General features: G+C 43.0%; 11 non-coding genes across 11 annotated transcripts; all 11 read left to right on the forward strand.

Moving 5' to 3' along the window:
• Positions 1-1,254: 1,254 nt before the first annotated feature.
• Positions 1,255-1,327, forward strand: TRNAV-UAC (transfer RNA valine (anticodon UAC)). Its single transcript has one exon. It is a non-coding gene; the product is annotated as a tRNA-Val (tRNA).
• An 854-nt stretch (positions 1,328-2,181) lies between these two features.
• TRNAV-UAC (transfer RNA valine (anticodon UAC)) lies at positions 2,182-2,254 on the forward strand. Its single transcript has one exon. It is a non-coding gene; the product is annotated as a tRNA-Val (tRNA).
• Positions 2,255-4,868: 2,614 nt separating this feature from the next.
• On the forward strand, positions 4,869-4,941 carry TRNAV-UAC (transfer RNA valine (anticodon UAC)). Its single transcript has one exon. It is a non-coding gene; the product is annotated as a tRNA-Val (tRNA).
• Positions 4,942-5,858: 917 nt separating this feature from the next.
• Positions 5,859-5,931, forward strand: TRNAV-UAC (transfer RNA valine (anticodon UAC)). Its single transcript has one exon. It is a non-coding gene; the product is annotated as a tRNA-Val (tRNA).
• Positions 5,932-6,847: 916 nt separating this feature from the next.
• Positions 6,848-6,920, forward strand: TRNAV-UAC (transfer RNA valine (anticodon UAC)). Its single transcript has one exon. It is a non-coding gene; the product is annotated as a tRNA-Val (tRNA).
• Positions 6,921-8,400: 1,480 nt separating this feature from the next.
• Positions 8,401-8,473, forward strand: TRNAV-UAC (transfer RNA valine (anticodon UAC)). The gene has a single exon. It is a non-coding gene; the product is annotated as a tRNA-Val (tRNA).
• Positions 8,474-9,549: 1,076 nt separating this feature from the next.
• TRNAV-UAC (transfer RNA valine (anticodon UAC)) lies at positions 9,550-9,622 on the forward strand. The gene has a single exon. It is a non-coding gene; the product is annotated as a tRNA-Val (tRNA).
• A 2,029-nt stretch (positions 9,623-11,651) lies between these two features.
• Positions 11,652-11,724, forward strand: TRNAV-UAC (transfer RNA valine (anticodon UAC)). Its single transcript has one exon. It is a non-coding gene; the product is annotated as a tRNA-Val (tRNA).
• Positions 11,725-12,641: 917 nt separating this feature from the next.
• On the forward strand, positions 12,642-12,714 carry TRNAV-UAC (transfer RNA valine (anticodon UAC)). Its single transcript has one exon. It is a non-coding gene; the product is annotated as a tRNA-Val (tRNA).
• A 1,480-nt stretch (positions 12,715-14,194) lies between these two features.
• TRNAV-UAC (transfer RNA valine (anticodon UAC)) lies at positions 14,195-14,267 on the forward strand. Its single transcript has one exon. It is a non-coding gene; the product is annotated as a tRNA-Val (tRNA).
• A 1,076-nt stretch (positions 14,268-15,343) lies between these two features.
• Positions 15,344-15,416, forward strand: TRNAV-UAC (transfer RNA valine (anticodon UAC)). The gene has a single exon. It is a non-coding gene; the product is annotated as a tRNA-Val (tRNA).
• The last annotated feature ends 1,747 nt before the right edge of the window (positions 15,417-17,163 follow it).

Raw genomic sequence — 17,163 nt, forward strand, 5'->3', positions numbered from 1 at the left:
GTGCTCCCTCTCCCATTTCCAACGCCGTTTCTTTCCCTTTAACCCATTCAAAGGACCCGTCAGCGCCGCAAACTGAGGGATAAAACGAGAATGCCACCCACACATACCGAGAAACCGCTGAAACTGGCTCAACTTAGTAGGCCGGGGAAACTCCTTAATAGCCTCAATCTTCGCAGGATCCAACCGTACCCCCTCAGAATTAACTTTATACCCAAGTAAGACAGTTTCAGACTGGGCTAAACTACATTTGTCCAACCGCAATGTCAAACCCGCAAGACGAAGTTGCGATAAAACATAACGCAACGCCCGCAGATGCTCCTCCCAAGTCTGTGAAGCTATGACGATATCGTCCAAATATACCGCAACCCCATACATACGGGCATACCTCAGGACCTTATTCATTAACCTCTGAAACGTCCCCGGAGCCCCCGTGAGACCAAAAGGCATTGCTAAAAATTCAAACTTCCCTTCTCTAGTCACAAAGGCCGTCTTCTCAAAATCCTCAGGAGCCATCCCAACCTGCCAAAACCCCGAACGTAGATCAAGACTAGATATATATTTAGGTTTCCGTATCTGATCAATAATCTCATCAATTCTAGGCATCGGCTGAGGATCCGCCACCGTTAATCTATTCAAGGCGATATAATTGACACAGAATCGCTTATCCCCATTCTTCTTATTCTGTAACACCACAGGAGAGGCCCAAGGACTACTGGAAGGCCTAATCAACCCCTGCCTCAACAAGTCCGCCACATGAGTATCTATGATTTCATTATCCCTCTGACTCCGCGGATAAGGCTGACCAGAAACCGGAACCGCCCCCGGCCTCAACCTAATATGATGGCAAATCTCCACCCTCTGCTCCACGACTCGAGACTTCCACAGGGTTCCGTCTCCCCCTTCCGCAACCCCGGGGCAGACCCCGAGCCCACCTTCCGATAAAGCCCCAGCAATGGAACCGAACCATTGGCACAGCTCAGCGTATTATCCGCATAGTCGATTTTCACCCGCAAGTCGTCGATAGTGCTGAGTATCACCGCCTGTTTTACGGAAGACCTGAGTTAAATTCCCCGCCGGGGAGGCATGACCGGCTTCAGTTTTTAAAGATTGCAGAAAATATTTTGGTGGCAATGAAACGGTTTCTTCTTAATACCAAAAATATCCGTTTTAAAGAAATCCACTGGTTCAGGCCTTGGTCAAAATGCAACCCTATCTCCAAGACGATTTTCGTCAGTTCATGTTGCAGTCGCTAGCGTATCTATGGTGTAGTGGTTATCACGTCCGCTTTACACGCGGAAGGTCTCAGGTTCGAGCCCTGATAGATACAAAGAAGGTTGATATTTTAGCGATATGTGGACGAGTGAATTGGAGGCTCTCGGTCTCGAAAATTTGCCCATTTTTAAAACAGTTTCATCGTATTTACGACGGCTATGACGGGTATCTATGGTGTAGTGGTTATCACGTCCGCCTAACACGCGGAAGGTCCCAGGTTCGAGCCCTGGTAGATACATAATGTTCTTTTTTGACTTGTTGTTAGAACGAAACTTTCGGAGATTTTGGCAATTTTTTTAAATTGAAAAGTGACATCTTTTGGGTATCTATGTTGTAGTGGTTATCACGTCCGCCTAACACGCGGAAGGTCTCAGGTTCGAGCCCTGATATATACCAAGAAGGTTGATATTTTAGCGAGATGTGGACGAGTGAATTGGAGGCTCTCGGTCTCGAAAATTTGCCCATTTTTAAAACGGTTTCATCGTATTTACGATGGCTATGACGGGCATCTATGGTGTAGTGGTTATCACGTCCGCCTAACACGCGGAAGGTCCCAGGTTCGAGCCCTGGTAGATACATAATGTTCTTTTTTGACTTGTTGTTAGAACGAAACTTTCGGAGGTTTTTGGCAATTTTTTTAAATTGAAAAGTGACATATTTTGGGTCCTTGGTAGTATAGTGCTGAGTATCACCGCCTGTTTTACGGAAGACCTGAGTTAAATTCCCCGCCGGGGAGGCATGACCGGCTTCAGTTTTTAAAGATTGCAGAAAATATTTTGGTGGCAATGAAACGGTTTCTTCTTAATACCAAAAATATCCGTTTTAAAGAAATCCACTGGTTCAGGCCTTGGTAAAAATGCAACCCTATCTCCAAGACGATTTTCGTCAGTTCATGTTGCAGTCGCTAGCGTATCTATGGTGTAGTGGTTATCACGTCCGCTTTACACGCGGAAGGTCTCAGGTTCGAGCCCTGATAGATACAAAGAAGGTGGATATTTTAGCGATATGTGGACGAGTGAATTGGCGGCTCTCGGTCTCGAAAATTTGCCCATTTTTAAAACGGTTTCATCGTATTTACGATGGCTGCGACGGGTATCTATGGAGTAGTGGTTATTGCGTCCGCCTAACACGCGGAAGGTCCCAGGTTCGAGCCCTGGTAGATACATAATGTTCTTTTTTGACTTGTTGTTAGAACGAAACTTTCGGAGATTTTGGCAATTTTTTTAAATTGAAAAGTGACATCTTTTGGGTATCTATGTTGTAGTGGTTATCACGTCCGCCTAACACGCGGAAGGTCTCAGGTTCGAGCCCTGATATATACAAAGAAGGTTGATATTTTAGCGAGATGTGGACGAGTGAATTGGAGGCTCTCGGTCTCGAAAATTTGCCCATTTTTAAAACGGTTTCATCGTATTTACGATGGCTATGATGGGTATCTATGGTGTAGTGGTTATCACATCCGCCTAACACGCGGAAGGTCCCAGGTTCGAGCCCTGGTAGATACATAATGTTCTTTTTGACTTGTTGTTAGAACGAAACTTTCGGAGGTTTTTGGCAATTTTTTTAAATTGAAAAGTGACATATTTTGGGTCCTTGGTAGTATAGTGCTGAGTATCACCGCCTGTTTTACGGAAGACCTGAGTTAAATTCCCCGCCGGGGAGGCATGACCGGCTTCAGTTTTTAAAGATTGCAGAAAATATTTTGGTGGCAATGAAACGGTTTCTTCTTAATACCAAAAATATCCGTTTTAAAGAAATCCACTGGTTCAGGCCTTGGTAAAAATGCAACCCTATCTCCAAGACGATTTTCGTCAGTTCATGTTGCAATCGCTAGCGTATCTATGGTGTAGTGGTTATCACGTCCGCTTAACACGCGGAAGGTCTCAGGTTCGAGCCCTGATAGATACAAAGAAGGTTGATATTTTAGCGATATGTGGACGAGTGAATTGGAGGCTCTCGGTCTCGAAAATTTGCCCATTTTTAAAACAGTTTCATCGTATTTACGACGGCTATGACGGGTATCTATGGTGTAGTGGTCATCACGTCCGCCTAACACGCGGAAGGTCCCAGGATCGAGCCCTGGTAGATACATAATGTTCTTTTTTGCCTTGTTGTTAGAACGAAACTTTCGGAGGTTTTTGGCAATTTTTTTAAATTGAAAAGTGACATATTTTGGGTCCTTGGTAGTATAGTGCTGAGTATCACCGCCGGTTTTACGGAAGACCTGAGTTAAATTCCCCGCCGGGGAGGCATGACCGGCTTCAGTTTTTAAAGATTGCAGAAAATATTTTGGTGGCAATGAAACGGTTTCTTCTTAATACCAAAAATATCCGTTTTAAAGAAATCCACTGGTTCAGGCCTTGGTAAAAATGCAACCCTATCTCCAAGACGATTTTCGTCAGTTCATGTTGCAATCGCTAGCGTATCTAGGGTGTAGTGGTTATCACGTCCGCTTTACACGCGGAAGGTCTCAGGTTCGAGCCCTGATAGATACAAAGAAGGTTGATATTTTAGCGATATGTGGACGAGTGAATTGGAGGCTCTCGGTCTCGAAAATTTGCCCATTTTTAAAACAGTTTCATCGTATTTACGACGGCTATGACGGGTATCTATGGTGTAGTGGTTATCACGTCCGCCTAACACGCGGAAGGTCCCAGGTTCGAGCCCTGGTAGATACATAATGTTCTTTTTTGACTTGTTGTTAGAACGAAACTTTCGGAGGTTTTTGGCAATTTTTTTAAATTGAAAAGTGACATTTTTTGGGTCCTTGGTAGTATAGTGCTGAGTATCACCGCCTGTTTTACGGAAGACCTGAGTTAAATTCCCCGCCGGGGAGGCATGACCGGCTTCAGTTTTTAAAGATTGCAGAAAATATTTTGGTGGCAATGAAACGGTTTCTTCTTAATACCAAAAATATCCGTTTTAAAGAAATCCACTGGTTCAGGCCTTGGTAAAAATGCAACCCTATCTCCAAGACGATTTTCGTCAGTTCATGTTGCAATCGCTAGCGTATCTAGGGTGTAGTGGTTATCACGTCCGCTTTACACGCGGAAGGTCCCAGGTTCGAGCCCTGATAGATACAAAGAAGGTTGATATTTTAGCGATATGTGGACGAGTGAATTGGAGGCTCTCGGTCTCGAAAATTTGCCCATTTTTAAAACAGTTTCATCGTATTTACGACGGCTATGACGGGTATCTATGGTGTAGTGGTTATCACGTCCGCCTAACACGCGGAAGGTCCCAGGTTCGAGCCCTGGTAGATACATAATGTTCTTTTTTGACTTGTTGTTAGAACGAAACTTTCGGAGGTTTTTGGCAATTTTTTTAAATTGAAAAGTGACATTTTTTGGGTCCTTGGTAGTATAGTGCTGAGTATCACCGCCTGTTTTACGGAAGACCTGAGTTAAATTCCCCGCCGGGGAGGCATGACCGGCTTCATTTTTTAAAGATTGCAGAAAATATTTTGGTGGCAATGAAACGGTTTCTTCTTAATACCAAAAATATCCGTTTTAAAGAAATCCACTGGTTCAGGCCTTGGTCAAAATGCAACCCTATCTCCAAGACGATTTTCGTCAGTTCATGTTGCAGCCGCTAGCGTATCTATGGTGTAGTGGTTATCACGTTCGCTTTACACGCGGAAGGTCTCAGGTTCGAGCCCTGATAGGTACAAAGAAGGTTGATATTTTAGCGAGATGTGGACGAGTGAATTGGAGGCTCTCGGTCTCGAAAATTTGCCCATTTTTAAAACGGTTTCATCGTATTTACGATGGCTGTGACGGGTATCTATGGAGTAGTGGTTATTGCGTCCGCCTAACACGCAGAAGGTCCCAGGTTCGAGCCCTGGTAGATACATAATGTTCTTTTTTGACTTGTTGTTAGAACGAAACTTTCGGAGATTTTGGCAATTTTTTTAAATTGAAAAGTGGCATATTTTGGGTCCTTGGTAGTATAGTGCTGAGTATCACCGCCTGTTTTACGGAAGACCTGAGTTAAATTCCCCGCCGGGGAGGCATGACCGGCTTCAGTTTTTAAAGATTGCAGAAAATATTTTGGTGGCAATGAAACGGTTTCTTCTTAATACCAAAAATATCCGTTTTAAAGAAATCCACTGGTTCAGGCCTTGGTAAAAATGCAACCCTATCACCCAGACGATTTTCGTCAGTTCATGTTACAGTCGCTAGCGTATCTATGGTGTAGTGGTTATCACGTCCGCCTAACACGCGGAAGGTCCCAGGTTCGAGCCCTGGTAGATACATAATGTTCTTTTTTGACTTGTTGTTAGAACGAAACTTTCGGAGGTTTTTGGCAATTTTTTTAAATTGAAAAGTGACATTTTTTGGGTCCTTGGTAGTATAGTGCTGAGTATCACCGCCTGTTTTACGGAAGACCTGAGTTAAATTCCCCGCCGGGGAGGCATGACCGGCTTCAGTTTTTAAAGATTGCAGAAAATATTTTGGTGGCAATGAAACGGTTTCTTCTTAATACCAAAAATATCCGTTTTAAAGAAATCCACTGGTTCAGGCCTTGGTCAAAATGCAACCCTATCTCCAAGACGATTTTCGTCAGTTCATGTTGCAGCCGCTAGCGTATCTATGGTGTAGTGGTTATCACGTTCGCTTTACACGCGGAAGGTCTCAGGTTCGAGCCCTGATAGGTACAAAGAAGGTTGATATTTTAGCGAGATGTGGACGAGTGAATTGGAGGCTCTCGGTCTCGAAAATTTGCCCATTTTTAAAACGGTTTCATCGTATTTACGATGGCTGTGCGGGTATCTATGGAGTAGTGGTTATTGCGTCCGCCTAACACGCAGAAGGTCCCAGGTTCGAGCCCTGGTAGATACATAATGTTCTTTTTTGACTTGTTGTTAGAACGAAACTTTCGGAGATTTTGGCAATTTTTTTAAATTGAAAAGTGGCATATTTTGGGTCCTTGGTAGTATAGTGCTGAGTATCACCGCCTGTTTTACGGAAGACCTGAGTTAAATTCCCCGCCGGGGAGGCATGACCGGCTTCAGTTTTTAAAGATTGCAGAAAATATTTTGGTGGCAATGAAACGGTTTCTTCTTAATACCAAAAATATCCGTTTTAAAGAAATCCACTGGTTCAGGCCTTGGTAAAAATGCAACCCTATCACCCAGACGATTTTCGTCAGTTCATGTTACAGTCGCTAGCGTATCTATGGTGTAGTGGTTATCACGTCCGCCTAACACGCGGAAGGTCCCAGGTTCGAGCCCTGGTAGATACATAATGTTCTTTTTTGACTTGTTGTTAGAACGAAACTTTCGGAGGTTTTTGGCAATTTTTTTAAATTGAAAAGTGACATTTTTTGGGTCCTTGGTAGTATAGTGCTGAGTATCACCGCCTGTTTTACGGAAGACCTGAGTTAAATTCCCCGCCGGGGAGGCATGACCGGCTTCAGTTTTTAAAGATTGCAGAAAATATTTTGGTGGCAATGAAACGGTTTCTTCTTAATACCAAAAATATCCGTTTTAAAGAAATCCACTGGTTCAGGCCTTGGTCAAAATGCAACCCTATCACCCAGACGATTTTCGTCAGTTCATGTTACAGTCGCTAGCGTATCTATGGTGTAGTGGTTATCACGTCCGCTTTACACGCGGAAGGTCTCAGGTTCAAGCCCTGATAGATACAAAGAAGGTTGATATTTTAGCGATATGTGGACGAGTGAATTGGAGGCTCTCGGTCTCGATAATTTGCCCATTTTTAAAACAGTTTCATCGTATTTACGATGGCCATGACGGGTATCTATGGTGTAGTGGTTATCACGTCCGCCTAACACGCGGAAGGTCCCAGGTTCGAGCCCTGGTAGATACATAATGCTCTTTTTTGACTTGTTGTTAGAACGAAACTTTCGGAGGTTTTTGGCAATTTTTTTAAATTGAAAAGTGACATGTTTTGGGTATCTATGGTGTAGTGGTTATCACGTCCGCCTAACACGCGGAAGGTCCCTGGTTCGAGCCCTGGTAGATACATAATGTTCTTTTTTGACTTGTTGTTAGAACGAAACTTTCGGAGGTTTTTGGCAATTTTTTTAAATTGAAAAGTGACATATTTTGGGTCCTTGGTAGTATAGTGCTGAGTATCACCGCCTGTTTTACGGAAGACCTGAGTTAAATTCCCCGCCGGGGAGGCATGACCGGCTTCAGTTTTTAAAGATAACAGAAAATATTTTGGTGGCAATGAAACGGTTTCTTCTTAATACCAAAAATATCCGTTTTAAAGAAATCCACTGGTTCAGGCCTTGGTCAAAATGCAACCCTATCACCCAGACGATTTTCGTCAGTTCATGTTACAGTCGCTAGCGTATCTATGGTGTAGTGGTTATCACGTCCGCCTAACACGCGGAAGGTCCCAGGTTCGAGCCCTGGTAGATACATAATGTTCTTTTTTGACTTGTTGTTAGAACGAAACTTTCGGAGGTTTTTGGCAATTTTTTTAAATTGAAAAGTGACATTTTTTGGGTCCTTGGTAGTATAGTGCTGAGTATCACCGCCTGTTTTACGGAAGACCTGAGTTAAATTCCCCGCCGGGGAGGCATGACCGGCTTCAGTTTTTAAAGATTGCAGAAAATATTTTGGTGGCAATGAAACGGTTTCTTCTTAATACCAAAAATATCCGTTTTAAAGAAATCCACTGGTTCAGGCCTTGGTAAAAATGCAACCCTATCACCCAGACGATTTTCGTCAGTTCTTGTTACAGTCGCTAGCGTATCTATGGTGTAGTGGTTATCACGTCCGCCTAACACGCGGAAGGTCCCAGGTTCGAGCCCTGGTAGATACATAATGTTCTTTTTTGACTTGTTGTTAGAACGAAACTTTCGGAGGTTTTTGGCAATTTTTTTAAATTGAAAAGTGACATTTTTTGGGTCCTTGGTAGTATAGTGCTGAGTATCACCGCCTGTTTTACGGAAGACCTGAGTTAAATTCCCCGCCGGGGAGGCATGACCGGCTTCAGTTTTTAAAGATTGCAGAAAATATTTTGGTGGCAATGAAACGGTTTCTTCTTAATACCAAAAATATCCGTTTTAAAGAAATCCACTGGTTCAGGCCTTGGTCAAAATGCAACCCTATCACCCAGACGATTTTCGTCAGTTCATGTTACAGTCGCTAGCGTATCTATGGTGTAGTGGTTATCACGTCCGCTTTACACGCGGAAGGTCTCAGGTTCAAGCCCTGATAGATACAAAGAAGGTTGATATTTTAGCGATATGTGGACGAGTGAATTGGAGGCTCTCGGTCTCGATAATTTGCCCATTTTTAAAACAGTTTCATCGTATTTACGATGGCCATGACGGGTATCTATGGTGTAGTGGTTATCACGTCCGCCTAACACGCGGAAGGTCCCAGGTTCGAGCCCTGGTAGATACATAATGCTCTTTTTTGACTTGTTGTTAGAACGAAACTTTCGGAGGTTTTTGGCAATTTTTTTAAATTGAAAAGTGACATGTTTTGGGTATCTATGGTGTAGTGGTTATCACGTCCGCCTAACACGCGGAAGGTCCCTGGTTCGAGCCCTGGTAGATACATAATGTTCTTTTTTGACTTGTTGTTAGAACGAAACTTTCGGAGGTTTTTGGCAATTTTTTTAAATTGAAAAGTGACATATTTTGGGTCCTTGGTAGTATAGTGCTGAGTATCACCGCCTGTTTTACGGAAGACCTGAGTTAAATTCCCCGCCGGGGAGGCATGACCGGCTTCAGTTTTTAAAGATAACAGAAAATATTTTGGTGGCAATGAAACGGTTTCTTCTTAATACCAAAAATATCCGTTTTAAAGAAATCCACTGGTTCAGGCCTTGGTCAAAATGCAACCCTATCACCCAGACGATTTTCGTCAGTTCATGTTACAGTCGCTAGCGTATCTATGGTGTAGTGGTTATCACGTCCGCCTAACACGCGGAAGGTCCCAGGTTCGAGCCCTGGTAGATACATAATGTTCTTTTTTGACTTGTTGTTAGAACGAAACTTTCGGAGGTTTTTGGCAATTTTTTTAAATTGAAAAGTGACATTTTTTGGGTCCTTGGTAGTATAGTGCTGAGTATCACCGCCTGTTTTACGGAAGACCTGAGTTAAATTCCCCGCCGGGGAGGCATGACCGGCTTCAGTTTTTAAAGATTGCAGAAAATATTTTGGTGGCAATGAAACGGTTTCTTCTTAATACCAAAAATATCCGTTTTAAAGAAATCCACTGGTTCAGGCCTTGGTCAAAATGCAACCCTATCTCCAAGACGATTTTCGTCAGTTCATGTTGCAGTCGCTAGCGTATCTATGGTGTAGTGGTTATCACGTCCGCTTTACACGCGGAAGGTCTCAGGTTCGAGCCCTGATAGATACAAAGAAGGTTGATATTTTAGCGATATGTGGACGAGTGAATTGGAGGCTCTCGGTCTCGAAAATTTGCCCATTTTTAAAACAGTTTCATCGTATTTACGACGGCTATGACGGGTATCTATGGTGTAGTGGTTATCACGTCCGCCTAACACGCGGAAGGTCCCAGGATCGAGCCCTGGTAGATACATAATGTTCTTTTTTGCCTTGTTGTTAGAACGAAACTTTCGGAGGTTTTTGGCAATTTTTTTAAATTGAAAAGTGACATGTTTTGGGTATCTATGGTGTAGTGGTTATCACGTCCGCCTAACACGCGGAAGGTCTCAGGTTCGAGCCCTGATAGATACAAAGAAGGTTGATATTTTAGCGATATGTGGACGAGTGAATTGGAGGCTCTCGGTCTCGAAAATTTGCCCATTTTTAAAACAGTTTCATCGTATTTACGACGGCTATGACGGGTATCTATGGTGTAGTGGTTATCACGTCCGCCTAACACGCGGAAGGTCCCAGGTTCGAGCCCTGGTAGATACATAATGTTCTTTTTTGACTTGTTGTTAGAACGAAACTTTCGGAGGTTTTTGGCAATTTTTTTAAATTGAAAAGTGACATTTTTTGGGTCCTTGGTAGTATAGTGCTGAGTATCACCGCCTGTTTTACGGAAGACCTGAGTTAAATTCCCCGCCGGGGAGGCATGACCGGCTTCATTTTTTAAAGATTGCAGAAAATATTTTGGTGGCAATGAAACGGTTTCTTCTAAATACCAAAAATATCCGTTTTAAAGAAATCCACTGGTTCAGGCCTTGGTCAAAATGCAACCCTATCTCCAAGACGATTTTCGTCAGTTCATGTTGCAGTCGCTATCGTATCTATGGTGTAGTGGTTATCACGTCCGCTTAACACGCGGAAGGTCTCAGGTTCGAGCCCTGATAGATACAAAGAAGGTTGATATTTTAGCGATATGTGGACGAGTGAATTGGAGGCTCTCGGTCTCGAAAATTTGCCCATTTTTAAAACAGTTTCATCGTATTTACGACGGCTATGACGGGTATCTATGGTGTAGTGGTCATCACGTCCGCCTAACACGCGGAAGGTCCCAGGATCGAGCCCTGGTAGATACATAATGTTCTTTTTTGCCTTGTTGTTAGAACGAAACTTTCGGAGGTTTTTGGCAATTTTTTTAAATTGAAAAGTGACATATTTTGGGTCCTTGGTAGTATAGTGCTGAGTATCACCGCCTGTTTTACGGAAGACCTGAGTTAAATTCCCCGCCGGGGAGGCATGACCGGCTTCAGTTTTTAAAGATTGCAGAAAATATTTTGGTGGCAATGAAACGGTTTCTTCTTAATACCAAAAATATCCGTTTTAAAGAAATCCACTGGTTCAGGCCTTGGTAAAAATGCAACCCTATCTCCAAGACGATTTTCGTCAGTTCATGTTGCAATCGCTAGCGTATCTAGGGTGTAGTGGTTATCACGTCCGCTTTACACGCGGAAGGTCTCAGGTTCGAGCCCTGATAGATACAAAGAAGGTTGATATTTTAGCGATATGTGGACGAGTGAATTGGAGGCTCTCGGTCTCGAAAATTTGCCCATTTTTAAAACAGTTTCATCGTATTTACGACGGCTATGACGGGTATCTATGGTGTAGTGGTTATCACGTCCGCCTAACACGCGGAAGGTCCCAGGTTCGAGCCCTGGTAGATACATAATGTTCTTTTTTGACTTGTTGTTAGAACGAAACTTTCGGAGGTTTTTGGCAATTTTTTTAAATTGAAAAGTGACATTTTTTGGGTCCTTGGTAGTATAGTGCTGAGTATCACCGCCTGTTTTACGGAAGACCTGAGTTAAATTCCCCGCCGGGGAGGCATGACCGGCTTCATTTTTTAAAGATTGCAGAAAATATTTTGGTGGCAATGAAACGGTTTCTTCTTAATACCAAAAATATCCGTTTTAAAGAAATCCACTGGTTCAGGCCTTGGTCAAAATGCAACCCTATCTCCAAGACGATTTTCGTCAGTTCATGTTGCAGCCGCTAGCGTATCTATGGTGTAGTGGTTATCACGTTCGCTTTACACGCGGAAGGTCTCAGGTTCGAGCCCTGATAGGTACAAAGAAGGTTGATATTTTAGCGAGATGTGGACGAGTGAATTGGAGGCTCTCGGTCTCGAAAATTTGCCCATTTTTAAAACGGTTTCATCGTATTTACGATGGCTGTGACGGGTATCTATGGAGTAGTGGTTATTGCGTCCGCCTAACACGCGGAAGGTCCCAGGTTCGAGCCCTGGTAGATACATAATGTTCTTTTTTGACTTGTTGTTAGAACGAAACTTTCGGAGATTTTGGCAATTTTTTTAAATTGAAAAGTGGCATATTTTGGGTCCTTGGTAGTATAGTGCTGAGTATCACCGCCTGTTTTACGGAAGACCTGAGTTAAATTCCCCGCCGGGGAGGCATGACCGGCTTCAGTTTTTAAAGATTGCAGAAAATATTTTGGTGGCAATGAAACGGTTTCTTCTTAATACCAAAAATATCCGTTTTAAAGAAATCCACTGGTTCAGGCCTTGGTAAAAATGCAACCCTATCACCCAGACGATTTTCGTCAGTTCATGTTACAGTCGCTAGCGTATCTATGGTGTAGTGGTTATCACGTCCGCCTAACACGCGGAAGGTCCCAGGTTCGAGCCCTGGTAGATACATAATGTTCTTTTTTGACTTGTTGTTAGAACGAAACTTTCGGAGGTTTTTGGCAATTTTTTTAAATTGAAAAGTGACATTTTTTGGGTCCTTGGTAGTATAGTGCTGAGTATCACCGCCTGTTTTACGGAAGACCTGAGTTAAATTCCCCGCCGGGGAGGCATGACCGGCTTCAGTTTTTAAAGATTGCAGAAAATATTTTGGTGGCAATGAAACGGTTTCTTCTTAATACCAAAAATATCCGTTTTAAAGAAATCCACTGGTTCAGGCCTTGGTCAAAATGCAACCCTATCACCCAGACGATTTTCGTCAGTTCATGTTACAGTCGCTAGCGTATCTATGGTGTAGTGGTTATCACGTCCGCTTTACACGCGGAAGGTCTCAGGTTCAAGCCCTGATAGATACAAAGAAGGTTGATATTTTAGCGATATGTGGACGAGTGAATTGGAGGCTCTCGGTCTCGATAATTTGCCCATTTTTAAAACAGTTTTATCGTATTTACGATGGCCATGACGGGTATCTATGGTGTAGTGGTTATCACGTCCGCCTAACACGCGGAAGGTCCCAGGTTCGAGCCCTGGTAGATACATAATGCTCTTTTTTGACTTGTTGTTAGAACGAAACTTTCGGAGGTTTTTGGCAATTTTTTTAAATTGAAAAGTGACATGTTTTGGGTATCTATGGTGTAGTGGTTATCACGTCCGCCTAACACGCGGAAGGTCCCTGGTTCGAGCCCTGGTAGATACATAATGTTCTTTTTTGACTTGTTGTTAGAACGAAACTTTCGGAGGTTTTTGGCAATTTTTTTAAATTGAAAAGTGACATATTTTGGGTCCTTGGTAGTATAGTGCTGAGTATCACCGCCTGTTTTACGGAAGACCTGAGTTAAATTCCCCGCCGGGGAGGCATGACCGGCTTCAGTTTTTAAAGATAACAGAAAATATTTTGGTGGCAATGAAACGGTTTCTTCTTAATACCAAAAATATCCGTTTTAAAGAAATCCACTGGTTCAGGCCTTGGTCAAAATGCAACCCTATCACCCAGACGATTTTCGTCAGTTCATGTTACAGTCGCTAGCGTATCTATGGTGTAGTGGTTATCACGTCCGCCTAACACGCGGAAGGTCCCAGGTTCGAGCCCTGGTAGATACATAATGTTCTTTTTTGACTTGTTGTTAGAACGAAACTTTCGGAGGTTTTTGGCAATTTTTTTAAATTGAAAAGTGACATTTTTTGGGTCCTTGGTAGTATAGTGCTGAGTATCACCGCCTGTTTTACGGAAGACCTGAGTTAAATTCCCCGCCGGGGAGGCATGACCGGCTTCAGTTTTTAAAGATTGCAGAAAATATTTTGGTGGCAATGAAACGGTTTCTTCTTAATACCAAAAATATCCGTTTTAAAGAAATCCACTGGTTCAGGCCTTGGTAAAAATGCAACCCTATCACCCAGACGATTTTCGTCAGTTCTTGTTACAGTCGCTAGCGTATCTATGGTGTAGTGGTTATCACGTCCGCCTAACACGCGGAAGGTCCCAGGTTCGAGCCCTGGTAGATACATAATGTTCTTTTTTGACTTGTTGTTAGAACGAAACTTTCGGAGGTTTTTGGCAATTTTTTTAAATTGAAAAGTGACATTTTTTGGGTCCTTGGTAGTATAGTGCTGAGTATCACCGCCTGTTTTACGGAAGACCTGAGTTAAATTCCCCGCCGGGGAGGCATGACCGGCTTCAGTTTTTAAAGATTGCAGAAAATATTTTGGTGGCAATGAAACGGTTTCTTCTTAATACCAAAAATATCCGTTTTAAAGAAATCCACTGGTTCAGGCCTTGGTCAAAATGCAACCCTATCACCCAGACGATTTTCGTCAGTTCATGTTACAGTCGCTAGCGTATCTATGGTGTAGTGGTTATCACGTCCGCTTTACACGCGGAAGGTCTCAGGTTCAAGCCCTGATAGATACAAAGAAGGTTGATATTTTAGCGATATGTGGACGAGTGAATTGGAGGCTCTCGGTCTCGATAATTTGCCCATTTTTAAAACAGTTTCATCGTATTTACGATGGCCATGACGGGTATCTATGGTGTAGTGGTTATCACGTCCGCCTAACACGCGGAAGGTCCCAGGTTCGAGCCCTGGTAGATACATAATGCTCTTTTTTGACTTGTTGTTAGAACGAAACTTTCGGAGGTTTTTGGCAATTTTTTTAAATTGAAAAGTGACATGTTTTGGGTATCTATGGTGTAGTGGTTATCACGTCCGCCTAACACGCGGAAGGTCCCTGGTTCGAGCCCTGGTAGATACATAATGTTCTTTTTTGACTTGTTGTTAGAACGAAACTTTCGGAGGTTTTTGGCAATTTTTTTAAATTGAAAAGTGACATATTTTGGGTCCTTGGTAGTATAGTGCTGAGTATCACCGCCTGTTTTACGGAAGACCTGAGTTAAATTCCCCGCCGGGGAGGCATGACCGGCTTCAGTTTTTAAAGATAACAGAAAATATTTTGGTGGCAATGAAACGGTTTCTTCTTAATACCAAAAATATCCGTTTTAAAGAAATCCACTGGTTCAGGCCTTGGTCAAAATGCAACCCTATCACCCAGACGATTTTCGTCAGTTCATGTTACAGTCGCTAGCGTATCTATGGTGTAGTGGTTATCACGTCCGCCTAACACGCGGAAGGTCCCAGGTTCGAGCCCTGGTAGATACATAATGTTCTTTTTTGACTTGTTGTTAGAACGAAACTTTCGGAGGTTTTTGGCAATTTTTTTAAATTGAAAAGTGACATTTTTTGGGTCCTTGGTAGTATAGTGCTGAGTATCACCGCCTGTTTTACGGAAGACCTGAGTTAAATTCCCCGCCGGGGAGGCATGACCGGCTTCAGTTTTTAAAGATTGCAGAAAATATTTTGGTGGCAATGAAACGGTTTCTTCTTAATACCAAAAATATCCGTTTTAAAGAAATCCACTGGTTCAGGCCTTGGTCAAAATGCAACCCTATCTCCAAGACGATTTTCGTCAGTTCATGTTGCAGTCGCTAGCGTATCTATGGTGTAGTGGTTATCACGTCCGCTTTACACGCGGAAGGTCTCAGGTTCGAGCCCTGATAGATACAAAGAAGGTTGATATTTTAGCGATATGTGGACGAGTGAATTGGAGGCTCTCGGTCTCGAAAATTTGCCCATTTTTAAAACAGTTTCATCGTATTTACGACGGCTATGACGGGTATCTATGGTGTAGTGGTTATCACGTCCGCCTAACACGCGGAAGGTCCCAGGATCGAGCCCTGGTAGATACATAATGTTCTTTTTTGCCTTGTTGTTAGAACGAAACTTTCGGAGGTTTTTGGCAATTTTTTTAAATTGAAAAGTGACATGTTTTGGGTATCTATGGTGTAGTGGTTATCACGTCCGCCTAACACGCGGAAGGTCTCAGGTTCGAGCCCTGATAGATACAAAGAAGGTTGATATTTTAGCGATATGTGGACGAGTGAATTGGAGGCTCTCGGTCTCGAAAATTTGCCCATTTTTAAAACAGTTTCATCGTATTTACGACGGCTATGACGGGTATCTATGGTGTAGTGGTTATCACGTCCGCCTAACACGCGGAAGGTCCCAGGTTCGAGCCCTGGTAGATACATAATGTTCTTTTTTGACTTGTTGTTAGAACGAAACTTTCGGAGGTTTTTGGCAATTTTTTTAAATTGAAAAGTGACATTTTTTGGGTCCTTGGTAGTATAGTGCTGAGTATCACCGCCTGTTTTACGGAAGACCTGAGTTAAATTCCCCGCCGGGGAGGCATGACCGGCTTCATTTTTTAAAGATTGCAGAAAATATTTTGGTGGCAATGAAACGGTTTCTTCTAAATACCAAAAATATCCGTTTTAAAGAAATCCACTGGTTCAGGCCTTGGTCAAAATGCAACCCTATCTCCAAGACGATTTTCGTCAGTTCATGTTGCAGTCGCTATCGTATCTATGGTGTAGTGGTTATCACGTCCGCTTAACACGCGGAAGGTCTCAGGTTCGAGCCCTGATAGATACAAAGAAGGTTGATATTTTAGCGATATGTGGACGAGTGAATTGGAGGCTCTCGGTCTCGAAAATTTGCCCATTTTTAAAACAGTTTCATCGTATTTACGACGGCTATGACGGGTATCTATGGTGTAGTGGTCATCACGTCCGCCTAACACGCGGAAGGTCCCAGGATCGAGCCCTGGTAGATACATAATGTTCTTTTTTGCCTTGTTGTTAGAACGAAACTTTCGGAGGTTTTTGGCAATTTTTTTAAATTGAAAAGTGACATATTTTGGGTCCTTGGTAGTATAGTGCTGAGTATCACCGCCTGTTTTACGGAAGACCTGAGTTAAATTCCCCGCCGGGGAGGCATGACCGGCTTCAGTTTTTAAAGATTGCAGAAAATATTTTGGTGGCAATGAAACGGTTTCTTCTTAATACCAAAAATATCCGTTTTAAAGAAATCCACTGGTTCAGGCCTTGGTAAAAATGCAACCCTATCTCCAAGACGATTTTCGTCAGTTCATGTTGCAATCGCTAGCGTATCTAGGGTGTAGTGGTTATCACGTCCGCTTTACACGCGGAAGGTCTCAGGTTCGAGCCCTGATAGATACAAAGAAGGTTGATATTTTAGCGATATGTGGACGAGTGAATTGGAGGCTCTCGGTCTCGAAAATTTGCCCATTTTTAAAACAGTTTCATCGTATTTACGACGGCTATGACGGGTATCTATGGTGTAGTGGTTATCACGTCCGCCTAACACGCGGAAGGTCCCAGGTTCGAGCCCTGGTAGATACATAATGTTCTTTTTTGACTTGTTGTTAGAACGAAACTTTCGGAGGTTTTT

Source organism: Leiobunum rupestre, chromosome 3 (genome assembly GCF_980474605.1).
Source record: "Leiobunum rupestre chromosome 3, qqLeiRupe1.1.hap1, whole genome shotgun sequence".
NCBI lineage: Eukaryota > Metazoa > Arthropoda > Arachnida > Opiliones > Sclerosomatidae > Leiobunum > Leiobunum rupestre.